The following is a 12,895-nucleotide window of genomic DNA, read 5'->3' on the forward strand; positions in this document are numbered from 1 at the left end:
GGCCAACTACCAATACCATCATTTAAAAGAACCTTCTCTCTAGGAAGATGTGCCTCAACTTTCTGTGCTGGTAACAGAAGAAATGCAAAGGCTCAGATGTCACCAAGATAGGAAGACACGGAGCAATAGCAACCAGAGGGAGATGCTAACCTTTCCCCACCCTACTAATCAAACATGCTATAGATATAAAGTGTACATTTGTGCAGCAGCCTCCATGTCCTTAACATTATGTGTAAATTCAAGGCTGCTTTGATGTGCAAAAGTGTCAAAGCTCACAAATTCTTATTGGCCCATTGCTATGATGATAGGAATGTGCATGAGGCAGGAAGAGGAGGACAAGTTTTGGCACCATCAGGAAATACTGAAGCCCTGTCTTTCACAACAGACCCTGGATATGGCCGAAAGTGCACGGTTTAGGAGGCTGTTACAGGTACGTGGGCGCCTCAGTGTTCCAGTACACTATATATAGCTTTGCAGCCATTTTGTTAGCCAATGGCTTCAATGCTTTCTAAATCACTGACCTGAACAAATGTGCAGGCCAAAGGGTCAAAATTCACTTGGAGCGTGCTTGTTTCACATCAGTGGCTCAAACTAATGGCGCCACATTCATACATCAGTACAGCAACCTGCATACTCCTCTCAGCACATTAACAAATACATAAACTGTATCATGCAGCTCTGACTGATTCCACCAGCTGACCTCCAGTGAGCTAAGCAAGAGACCCAAGGACATCGACACTCCCGGGGACGGTTTCTCAGCATACTGCAGGTAGCAGTAAAGGTAAGTACTGCACGTGACTTTCCTACCAACTCATAGCTGCAAGTTAGACAAAACAATGCGACCTGTATTCAAGGACTTGAATCTCTGATTTCGGAACGTGTATACTGGGAGTATAACAGCACATGAATGCAGCAGGAATGCATTGAACTAAGCCACTAAAATAGCTAAAAATATTCATACTTTTCCAGGTACGCTAACTAAACCATACACCTAATACATTAGCAGGCAGCAAAGTAACGCTGACTGTAACAGACACCCTATAATGCCACATCCACCTTTCGCAATGCTGCCCATGTTCAGTCCTAGAGAGGAAAGTGCCCATGTGTGTCCCATACCATGAAGGTACAATGTGGCAATGCAGGATGCTTTACTGGGAAAGAGTTAGCCACTATGAATGTACAATGTGGCAACTTGGGGTGCTTTCTCAGGAAGGAGCTAGACACGATGAAAGTACAATGAGGAAAGTCGGGGTGCTTCATTGGGAAGAAGCTAGAGACTATGAATGTACAATGTGGCAACTCAGGATGCTTAATCGGGAAGGAGCTAGACATGATGAAGGTACAATGTCGCAACTCGGGATGCTTCATCGGGAAGGAGCTAGACACGATGAAGGTACAATGTGGCAACTCGGGATGCTTGATCAGGAAGGAACTAGACACTATGAAGGTACAATGTGGCAACTCGGGGTGCTTTATCAGGAAGGAACTAGACACTATGAAGGTACTAGACACTATGAAGGTTCAATGTGGCAACTCGGGTGCTTTATCAGGAAGGAACTAGACACTATGAAGGTACTAGACACAATGAAGGTACAATATGGCAACTCGGGATGCTTTATCAGGAAGGAACTAGACACTATGAAGGTACTAGACACAATGAAGGTACAATATGGCAACTCGGGATGCTTTATCAGGAAGGAACTAGACACTATGAAGGTACAATGTGGCAACTCGGGATGCTTGATCAGGAAGGAACTAGACACTATGAAGGTACTAGACACTATGAAGGTACAATGTGGCAACTCGGGTGCTTTATCAGGAAGGAACTAGACACTATGAAGGTACTAGACACTATGAAGGCACAATGTGGCAACTCGGGGTGCTTTTTCAGGAAGGAACTAGACACTGTGAAGGTACTAGACACTATGAAGGCACAATGTGGCAACTCGGGGTGCTTTTTCAGGAAGGAACTAGACACTATGAAGGTACTAGGCACTATGAAGGTACAATGTGGCAACTCGGGGTGCTTTTTCAGGAAGGAACTAGACACTGTGAAGGTACTAGACACTATGAAGGCACAATGTGGCAACTCGGGTGCTTTATCAGGAAGGAACTAGACACTATGAAGGTACTAGACACTATGAAGGTACAATGTGGCAACTCGGGTGCTTTATCAGGAAGGAACTAGACACTATGAAGGTACTAGACACTATGAAGGCACAATGTGGCAACTCGGGGTGCTTTTTCAGGAAGGAACTAGACACTATGAAGGTACTAGACACTATGAAGGCACAATGTGGCAACTCGGGGTGCTTTTTCAGGAAGGAACTAGACACTATGAAGGTACTAGACACTATGAAGGCACAATGTGGCAACTCGGGGTGCTTTTTCAGGAAGGAACTAGACACTATGAAGGTACTAGACACTATGAAGGCACAATGTGGCAACTCGGGATGCTTTAACAGGAAGGAGCTAGACAATATGAAAGTACAATGTGGCAAGCCAGGGTGCTTCATTGGGAAGGAGCTAGACATTATGAACTTATAATGTTGCAACTTCAGGAGCTTCATGGTGAAGGAGCTATATAGTATTAAGGTATAATGTAGCAACTCTGGGTGCTTGCTATACAGGCTCAGCATTATGTTAACTTGCATGTTATGTAAACGTTAGGTATACATAAAATGCAAATAATTCATTTCAATGGAATAAACTGAAAACCTTCATCAATGTTGCATTTGAGAACATCTTGGTAAAACATAACCCAACACACCAGGGTAATAGAAATGTCAGAATTCACGTTGATCGCCTGTAAAACACATTCCTCCCACAATGAGGCAGAGGGGCAAAGCTGGTTATAGACTGGGGGCCTCCGGCACACAGAAGGCAATGGAACACCTAGAGGTGCTCTCGAGCAAACCTTCCTCTCCGGGCACAGACCCAACAGCTGTACAGGTTATTGAAGAAGAGCACCAGCCACAATGGAGCGGAGGAGAAAAATCACTGATCGGTTATCTCAAGTTGGACTAGTTCAAGAGGATAATCTAACTTTCCCAGTGTTACATTACAAACAGCCCAGAAATAGCTGCCCGCGCCCTGGCCTCCAGCTCTGTTGCCATGACAATGGGGCCACATTACTATAAATAGCTCGTCAGCACGAAACCTTGTGAGAGATCTCTGGAGCGGGGCCAGGCGGCAGAACAAAGATACATCATTTAAATGCTCCCCCCCCCCCCTTTTCCAAAACCCACAATACACTCTTTATACTTGTGTAAATGTGAGCAGCCTCCCTCCCAGTCAGTCATTAGGGGTGACGAGAGCTCCAGCAGGCCCCTGCACAAATTCAGAAGCAGCACTTCTTACAAAGTTGGGAAATTTAAGAAGACACCAAACTTTGAAACTTAGAATGGTACATAAGAAATGGCAGCACCAGCCCTGAACGATTGCAGTTGCACACAAAAGCTGAGCTGGAGGGTATGCATACCTTCTAAGAGGTACCTATAGCCATAAGAAGGCAGACAGACATGCGTCAATCCAGTCACCAAGTGATCCTTTGTGAATATGACTGATCGGCTCATGTGCATGGTCGCATAGGGTGAGCTTGGATCTGTGGTCTATGAAGGAGGGGGGAGCCATCGAGGCCCAATCACTTTAAATGATAAAATCCAGCATTACCGATTGCTTAGTCCCCGTGGAATATACAACGAAATCCTACAGATACAAGATCATTGCTTAACCAACCGGATAACAGAATCGTTCACGTCCTTCATTCTCTAGGGCAGCCTCTCTCAGGCCCAATTCACACCAGGGCGGATGCGTTTCAGCAGGTTTAAAAGGACGTTGTAAATCGTGTTTCCATTGAAAACTATATGGAAAACATGCTGATCAGCGTGAAAAAATAGCGGAGGGAGCATTTTGGGAAGCAGGCGGTTTGGGCCTCATGATTGCATGAATGCTCCCCATAGGAATGTATAGGGTTTTTCATGTTGGCAGGTCAGCGTGGACGAAACCGCACAACCGAACCGCCATGATGTGAACGGAGCCTTAACCAAGGTGCATTCGCGGGTGACTCGGATGTGAAGGCGGGATTCTGGTCTATAAGGGGGGCTCTGATGTGAAGGGAGCTCCTGATAAGGGGGTTCCGATGTAAAATGGGGGATTCTGATGTGAAAGAGGAAACGCCACATCACCCTTGGCTTTTTTTTTTTGCCCGAGTTCCACCTTAAAATCCATTCCAGACCCGTCACTCCTGGTTTGGTATTCATTTTGGTAGAGGGGGAGTGGGTACCACATGTGGTTTTCTACATTTTAGACTGGGGTGTCTTAAGACTTTGCATAATTTTAAAAAGGTGCTAGGACTGCAAAAAGGGTTGAGAAACGCTGCTCTATGCGTGTTAAGGATGAAAAAATGGGCAGCCTTTGGCGCAAACATTTTTGCAATAATATTTCTTTCAAGGATGCAGCTTCATCAATTCCTACCCTCCTTAAGTTTTACTCCTGTTTTGTTTTAGTTTCCATGGACAGCACACCTATTTGTATCTGCCAATACTTTAAATTCAAAGAATAATTGGAGGGGGAAGAACTCCAGACAGAAAACGAAATCCACAGATGAGATGCATATAATCGGAGCTGTACTACCTGCCACAGGATTTGTATTTCTGTCCATCTAGTCCTGGCTGCTCCACAACACAGCCCTGTTGAGCAGGTATGGGGGCCTTATTTTTTGTTTCTGCAGATTCACTTATAGGTCTCCTCCCACTCTCCAGTGACTGGACAGGGAAAGGAGAAGCAGCACTCTAATGAGCTCATCTCCCTACCCTCTCCTCTTTTTAGTATGCTTCTTGCAACTGCAGCACACATGACTTGATTCTCTCTCCCACTCTTCAACTCTGATGCACAGTAGACTATACCAGCTCAAATTCAGGTACTGTCACTAAAAATAAAAAAAATACATTTACTGAGAGATTAATAAAAATCGCAGAGCTGCATTATATGTGCGTCTTTTATATCGGTCTTGAGTTCGGCATTTTTAAACAACCGTTACCCAATGTGGCCCGACTGCAGTCTATGGGGACTACGTGACCAGAAAACTCTGACTGATATTCCCAGCCTAATGCTGCTGTACTTCAGAGGTAAGGCCAAGGACAGGACATCGGCTCCGTGCATGAGCATGCTTCCTCGGATGAAATCAGCATGCATGTTTAGGTCTCCGGCTCCCTAAAATCTTCAGAAAACATGTGTCTAAATCTATGGGTTCTCTCACAAAGCTGATGTGTATCCGTCACATCGGATCTGATGTGTATTCTTCAGCCTGTCTCCTTTTATTATTCCACTGGTGATCCTGCCAGGGACACTTTCTGCCCTAGAGTGACAACGCTCACTCACTGTACTATCTATGGAAGGGCAGCGTTGTCACACTGGGACGGGAAGTGTTTTAGGACAACACAACAACTCCCCCACGTGCATTGGTCGACAGAGAATTTAGAACACTGCTAACAGTACATCAGAGGCAGAGCACACGAAGTTAGCGAGTCCTGGGTTTCTTGCAGGATTATCAGGTTTTGCACTGATTGAACAGAAAATGCTTTCAATGGGTATATTGAACAAATGGAGAAGTTCATTGTTCAGGTTCACGACCACCAAGAGCATACATAAGCTCAAATAATACATCAGGGACACCTATGGATAAGAAAGGAACAGCTAGAAGCGACTAATAATAAAACAACCTCAAGATTTGAATATGCTGCAACCCTGGGAGACAGATCCGCTGGGCTATGAAGGGAGGACAAATCTATCAGGCCTGTGACCCTTGTGATGTTGATGGGAGAATTGTCACGGCAATTTCTAGCGCTTTTATTAAGCCCATATAAACCAACGTCGTGCCAGGCAGTCCACAAATTTGATCGCTGATCTTAGCAATGTATGGCATAAAAGAAACCTGTAGCAAGCAAAATATGTGGGCTGCTGTTGCCAACGCCTTAAAATGTGCTAATAGCGGAAGATGGAGCACAGAACCAGAGCGCATGTTAAAAAGAAAACACCCCATCATTGATGGGCAGTTCAGTGTTTGGAAGTGATTTATGTGCACCGCTAATGGAAATAGTTATAACAAACTATGGACAATTGCTGGAAGATCTTTCACAACACCACCTATGAAAGGGGGATAAGACATTCAACCGTCCACTGATAATATCACAAGTCAGATGTAGTTGTGTATTGGGTACCAGGAAACGATGACCACTTTGAGGCTGATGAGGTACGACTTGTACATCTAGGACCACGGCTAAGCTCCAACAGTCACCCCCTGTCCAATGAAAGTGCCTTTACAGTCCACATGTAGAATTAAATGGCATTTGTCAGAGCTGAGTTATTAAGTTAGTTTTTCAAGTTAAAGGAGAACTATGAGTTGAGTGAAAATCACTCAGCCTCATAGTTTGAGCCGACCTGTGACAAAGAAACTGTCACACGTCGGCTCAATAGATTGGGAAGTGAGCGAACGCATACCGCCGCTCGCTCACTTCTCGATAGTCTCCCTGCAGAGAGCGGTGACCGTCACTCACGGCTCACCGCAGGGATTCCCCCCTCTCCGATCCATCAGCGCTGACTGGAGGAACAGACAGGGGAGGGGGCGGGTACAGCTGGCTCTGGCTCTAGATGGGCAGAGCCAGCTGTCATTCACGCAGCTGGGTGGATCTCGACAGCATGGTTGGGATCTGTCCCGGCTGCGGCGGTCTCAGTATACCACGAGCTGTAGCTCGCGATATACTGAGCTTTGGATCACGGGAGGATGCTAGTTTATGTCCTCCCGTGACCCTTAAGAGAACTATGGGGGAAAAACACTTACCTCATAGTTCTCTTAACTTGTGATCAACCCAAGCAGAGCAAAGCAACAGGTTCACTTATTCAGGAACAAGTAGGCAAATGACTTTACTTGCTATATGGTTATTCTGGATCAGTGACAGTGTACAGAAGCAACTAACATATTCAGAAAGAGGTCAGCAAATGGCAGCCTACAGATTTCTTTTACTTTTTTCTTTGTATTTTTTCCATAGAGTTTATTATGTTTCATTATCATGTATATTGGTATTGATTATACTAAGTAATGATCTCCTATATGCACAAACAGTAAAAAAAGAAAAAGGGGTCATATCTAGTTTTATGGGTTTGAAAGCGGAAATACTGAGAAATAAAAAAATCACTATTTTGATGCTATATTGCTAATTTTAGAGAAGGGAGATTGTGAAGCATATATACGGAGTGTGGAAACGTTAGATATTTTCCCCACATTCCTTGTCCTGGTCTCAAAGTATGGGAAAAGTTGTAATTGTACAGTTGTGACCAAAACTAGAGGGAAAGTCCTTCAATGAAGAAGGTAGCTGTCAGAGGTGGGATTTCCTCTAACTACTGAAAGTGCATTGATCCTTTAAAGATGAGAAACACTGTTGGAATAGAACACATCACAGTCATGCTTAAGGCAGATTGCTATGTGGCTTTAGACTGCAAGCTGGTCATCACCAGACAGACACAATGTGCCCCTCCAGCTAGGTGGGACTTGTCCTTCCCCAGCAGCAGCCAACGGCGCCATCTGGAGAAGGGACTACATTCCACATGCAAGGAAGCAGGCCACGTCCGCACAAAGTCTTGCTCGGCTTGGGATCCTGCAGTACAAGAAAACATCTAATGACATGAAAGTCATTTCCCTTCAGCATGAAAAGCAGAACCTCCCGTCATGTGCAGCAAGCGCTGGATCCACCCTTTCATGTGCCCTCCTCCGTGAGCAAGGCCTACCCTTCTCCACCCCCCTCCTTCTTCTACTGCAGCCGGGCTAAAAATAGCTCTGCTGCTCCCAGTTTACACAAGCAGTTTGGAAGGAGGGGCCCGCTGGCCCTGGATGGGAAGCGAGTATTAGCCTGTCTCATACAATCTAGGAATACTCTGCACTGCTCCAGAGGCACTCTCCCGTCCCACAGCCTCCACAGCTCTAGGCATCACAAGGCCCAAAAGCCACGGAGGCCTTGGAACTGTATGTGACTACACGTAAAGAAGAGCATCCTTAATAAACAATTTTACCAAATTTTGGTGACCTGTATGGATAAAAATAAACATTTCAGGATGTTTTGTAGAGCTGCAGCTAACGATTATTTTCAAAATCGATTAGTTAGCCGATTATTAAGTTCGATTAATCGGTTAATCGGATATTAACAGAAGATACTGAAAATAAAAAGGGGATATAGTCTCCAGCTTTATATTCCACACAGTTTGGATTCCTCTAACGGCAGCTAAATGATTGGAGCAAAGTGTGTGTGTGTGTGTGTGTGTGTGTGTGTGTGTGTGTGTGTGTGTGTGTGTGATGTGTGTGTGTGTGGTGTTTCTGAAAATGCCACTTGCCCGGCTGTTATGGTAACCCTACTTGTTGAAGACAGCAATGGTTGCCCCTATACATCTGTAGCCTTACTTTGTGATTTGTAGACACATTATGAATATCTACCAATCACACACAACACCGAGTACTCCAACCATTAACATACCACGCAACACGGGTACATAAAATACATCTACACTCAGATGTTACTACAGAACCATGCAAACATTTTTGCTGGAATGAATAAATAAAAATGAACAGAAGGGCAGAAAATGCATTACTTCCTGGAGAAAGACCTGCTCTGGGCTTCTTTCAGTGCTAGTCACTGACATTAGTCTAGGCATGTGATCTCTGTTGGAGGGAATGTAGAAGCGATAGTCACCAGCACCCCAGGGGTCCACTTTATGACTCTGTGTTTATTGACGTCGGATAAACATGGTAGCACAGGCAAATGCAACATTTTTGGAGCTACGTGCGGTAACCATCAGGCAAAACTATTTTCTGATGAAGCAACCACATGCGGTTCTGAAACTTTGCATTTGCCTGTCATACCATGTTTAACTGACGTCAATAAAGACGGAACAAAAAAGTGGACCCCTGGTGTGCTGGGGACTCTCTCTTCTACTTAAGGATTATGAGGTGCCATCCGCAGGTCACTTCAGCACCCACTGGAGTATTGTGAATTGGGATAACTGTCTGGTGTGCGATGGGACATCTTACACTCTGTTGGAAGGAAGCGCAAGAGTCCAGATTAACAGATCTGGTGGCCAAGTCCCTAGACCTACAGAAATGTGACCAGCACTAGAGGGAAACAAAAAAAGCACATTACTTTATATTCATCATATCATACACATACACTGAGTGGCCAGATTATTATAACCACCCGAGGTTTGTAGGCAAATTAGCTATAATTAGCTATAATTTCCCTCTGAAGTTGCTAGAGGGCCAAACCATTATAAATAGGGAAGCAGGTTGTTTACCACAACAGTAGAGGTGATTTGTTTCTGAAGATTTGGGTAAACAATGCAATTTAACAGCCAAAGTGGGATGATTGTTGGCGCTCGGAGCCATGGAGTGAGTATCAGCAAAACAGCAGAATTCGTTAAATGTTCAAGAGGGGCTCATTGTTAAAGTGTTTAAAGACCGGACTGTCAGTCGCAAATCTGGGTCTGTACGTGCGAATTGTGGCCGTCAGCGACTAGTCAATGTTAGGGCAGAACGGAGAGTGGCAAGACTGGTACAAGACAACAGAAGGGCAACAGTGCCGTGTCAGATTCCTCGCATCACCTTTCAACATCTCGTGGAGTCACAAGGCTGCCCAACTAAGTCATCTCGTGGCCCAACGAAGTACTAATAGGGTGGTCATAATAATCTGGCCACTCAGTGTATAGATTTATTTTATTCAGCCTGACGTAATAAATTAACAGATCCCTCATACGAATCTTCCCTGGTGGACTACTGTATTTAACCGTTGCCTACGGCGGTCAGTACACCCAAAACAGACTGTGGCTGACCAGCTGCGATCAGTGTTTGACCAACAAATCTCAACTCTGCTCCTTGAATCGAGCTGGGTGGCGTCAGTAGGGACACACGCTGCTAAATGTTTTGGGGAAGTAAGCAGTTTTGAGAGTTGACTGGCTGACCACATTTAAAACGCAGAAGTCCCCCTTCACACTTTGTGGTGCATGAATGCGCATTTGCGTGCACTTTTGTCTCCATTACCATGCACCAGCCCATTAATTTCAATGGGCAGCCGCACGCACGACAATCGCAGCAAAGAACCTCATGCAGCATTTTCATCTGGGAGCATCCCACTCTTTTTGACCACGAGTTTGACATGCGGGCAAAAAAATACACTTTACCGGCTGCGTTTGGGGTGCCAAAAACAAGTAATGGCACCGCAAAGCACGGCGCATGTTCTTGACACATTGCGTGAACGTGCGCCAAAGTGTGCGTTCACACAATGCATAAGTGTGAATGGGGATATAGGGCACCCTGAAAGACCAACTACAGCCAAACTTTTTTTCTTTTCTATAAATTTGGGAAGGGAAGGGGGGGGACTGTTTCTGTGACAACTTTTAAAGGTAAGGTAAAGGTTTCATTCCAGTTGTGTCTCTAGAAATGGAACAGCAATAAAAAGCTGACAAAGGTTTTAACCCTTTCCAAAGTCTTTACAAAAACTACGAAAACAAAAAGTTTTGACTCGAGTCAAAATCCATGGCATGTTGGTGATGCTCCTGGGTGACTACACTTTGCTCTCAAAACATTAATCAGGTTCTCCACACGTTTATTTTGAACATGTTCACAAGAAGTCGAAGTACGTGTAGGTATTTTTCTGATCATTTTCACTTTATTTTTTGTTTTTAGGTCAAAAGGTCTAATCAAAGAGGAAGTGATCAGGCAGGGGGAAAAAAAATACTTCATTTTTGCTTTGATCTTATTTGAGCATGAACTGAAGAAAACAAACAAATATCTTTTTGAAAGAAAATATCTGCCAAGGCAACAGAAATATTTGGTCAACTGTCTAAATAAAAAAAAGGTAAACAGAAATTGCTGCTGAACAATTATAACCATACAAACGAATGGTTAGTATCCATATGATGCAGCTCACGCATGTATTCCAGTCTTGTGGCAGTGCCCTGACCCTCCTACAGTGCAACATTGGACTGAGAGGATTTGAGATAAATCAGAAAGTTTTGGAATACGTAGTTTTATTGGACAGAGTCAACTCTCTCCCCTGATTACCACGCATTGTGGGGAATTTCTACCACCTGAATTACAGAGATGTGGGGTTCTATTCCCCTCTTCCTTTCTCGTGCTGTATTCCTTTCCATGATATCCCAAGTGGCCATGTCTAGAACCTTCTGGGACAACTATTTGCAACCGATCCCCAGTGTATCTGGCCTGTGCTGTGGGTCTGAGTCTCTCTTATCAAGTTGCTGTCTTCTTTTCTTAGTACTCCACGATTCCTCTTCACTCTCTTATAGGGATCAAATGCGTTTTATCGGTGTATTTCCTTTTGTACTAGTCCCGATATAATATTTAATTAAAGGCTCTTCAGCCATCCGGCCTATTTTTTATGGCGACTGCATTAACCAATTCCTTCTTGTTCACTAGGTCATTTTTGCTTTGCGGAAGTTGCTGCAGATCTTCTACGATTTTCGCTAACAATTTGGGGGGAATTTATCAAAATCTGGAGCAGATTTGCATGGCAACCAATCAGCTTCTCTCTTTCATTTTCAATTCTTAACTGAACAAACTGAAGAGAGAAGCTGATTGGTTGCCAGGCAAATCTGCTCCAGATTTTGAAAAATTCCCTTCTTTGTAAAACTGAAATATTTCTGCTATTCGATTATGTGCTCTTTCATATGTTTTCAAAATAAAAGAGTGTGTGTAAATGTAAATATATAGTTACATAATTACATAGTATTTGAGGTTGAATAAAGACGTAAGTCCATCAAGTCCAACCTATTGCGTGTGTGCATTTATGTTTGAGCAGGTGTGTGCGTGTGCATTATTCCATGTGTGATTTTGCTCTTAGGCGTACCTGTAACCCTGTATATTATGGTCTCCGAGTATGAGTATATATATACATATATACACACATTATATATATATATATATATATATATATATATATATATATATATATATATACACACACACATATATATATATACACACACACTATATATATTATATATAACTATAATGTCTACTATTTAAGGATCACAAAAATAGCATTCTCCTGCGCTATGCCAATGGGCAATTTAGGCGAAACCAAAGCAACAAAAAAAAAAAAGCAAAGCAAAGGCCACACAAAGCAACTTCTCCATGTGTCTAATTAAAGAATCATTATCCAATTACTGAAAGTGAAAGGTAACCCAACTACTGCATATAAACATCCACTGAAAGCAACTCAGTGATGGCTCTTTTACTTGACAAGGGGCGAGCCAATAGGCAGGAGAGTTCCACGAAGACAAAGAAGAAAAAAAAAAAAAAGTTACTGCAAAACCACAATTTTTGTGAGATTTGGCTCAGCTTCCTCAGAGTCACTAAGTATTAAAATAAATCACAGTAAGGAAGAATGGTACCTACTGCCAGGGTTGTTGCAATCACAAAAAGGCAATAAAGGTTTGACTTGACTTCTAAATCTCTCTCTCTAAGGCCTCATTCACACTGCCGCGCGTATAGGCGCGCACGTGCGTATAGTACCATATGCAAATAAATGGCTCCATACACATAGCCGCGTATAGAGCCGTATATTTGCGTAGCGTATATAAATGCGCTAAAACAGGATGGAACCGAGATGCGTCCGGGCAGCGTATCGCTGCGTATTTTACGCGCATACACGTTTGCGTACAGTTCATTATAATTTCCATTAGGAATGATGCATTAGTGCAAATAGTGCACGCATATACGCTCGTATATACGCGCATAGACGCTCGTATCTACGCAATATACAATTTTGCTTGCGTTGTGTGTAAATGAGGCCTAAATCTCTCTCTCTCTCTCTCTCTCTCTCTCTCTCTCTCT

General features: G+C 43.7%; 1 protein-coding gene across 3 annotated transcripts in view; it reads right to left on the reverse strand.

Moving 5' to 3' along the window:
• The window catches only part of GNAS (GNAS complex locus), a 125,818-nt gene that overhangs the window by 11,204 nt on the left and 101,719 nt on the right, over positions 1-12,895 (reverse strand). The gene's annotated exons all lie outside the window — the stretch shown is intronic.

The sequence above is a fragment of the Nanorana parkeri genome, unplaced genomic scaffold (assembly GCF_000935625.1).
Source record: "Nanorana parkeri isolate BGI_ZX_2015 unplaced genomic scaffold, ASM93562v1 scaffold50, whole genome shotgun sequence".
In the NCBI taxonomy this organism is placed as follows: Eukaryota; Metazoa; Chordata; class Amphibia; order Anura; family Dicroglossidae; genus Nanorana; species Nanorana parkeri.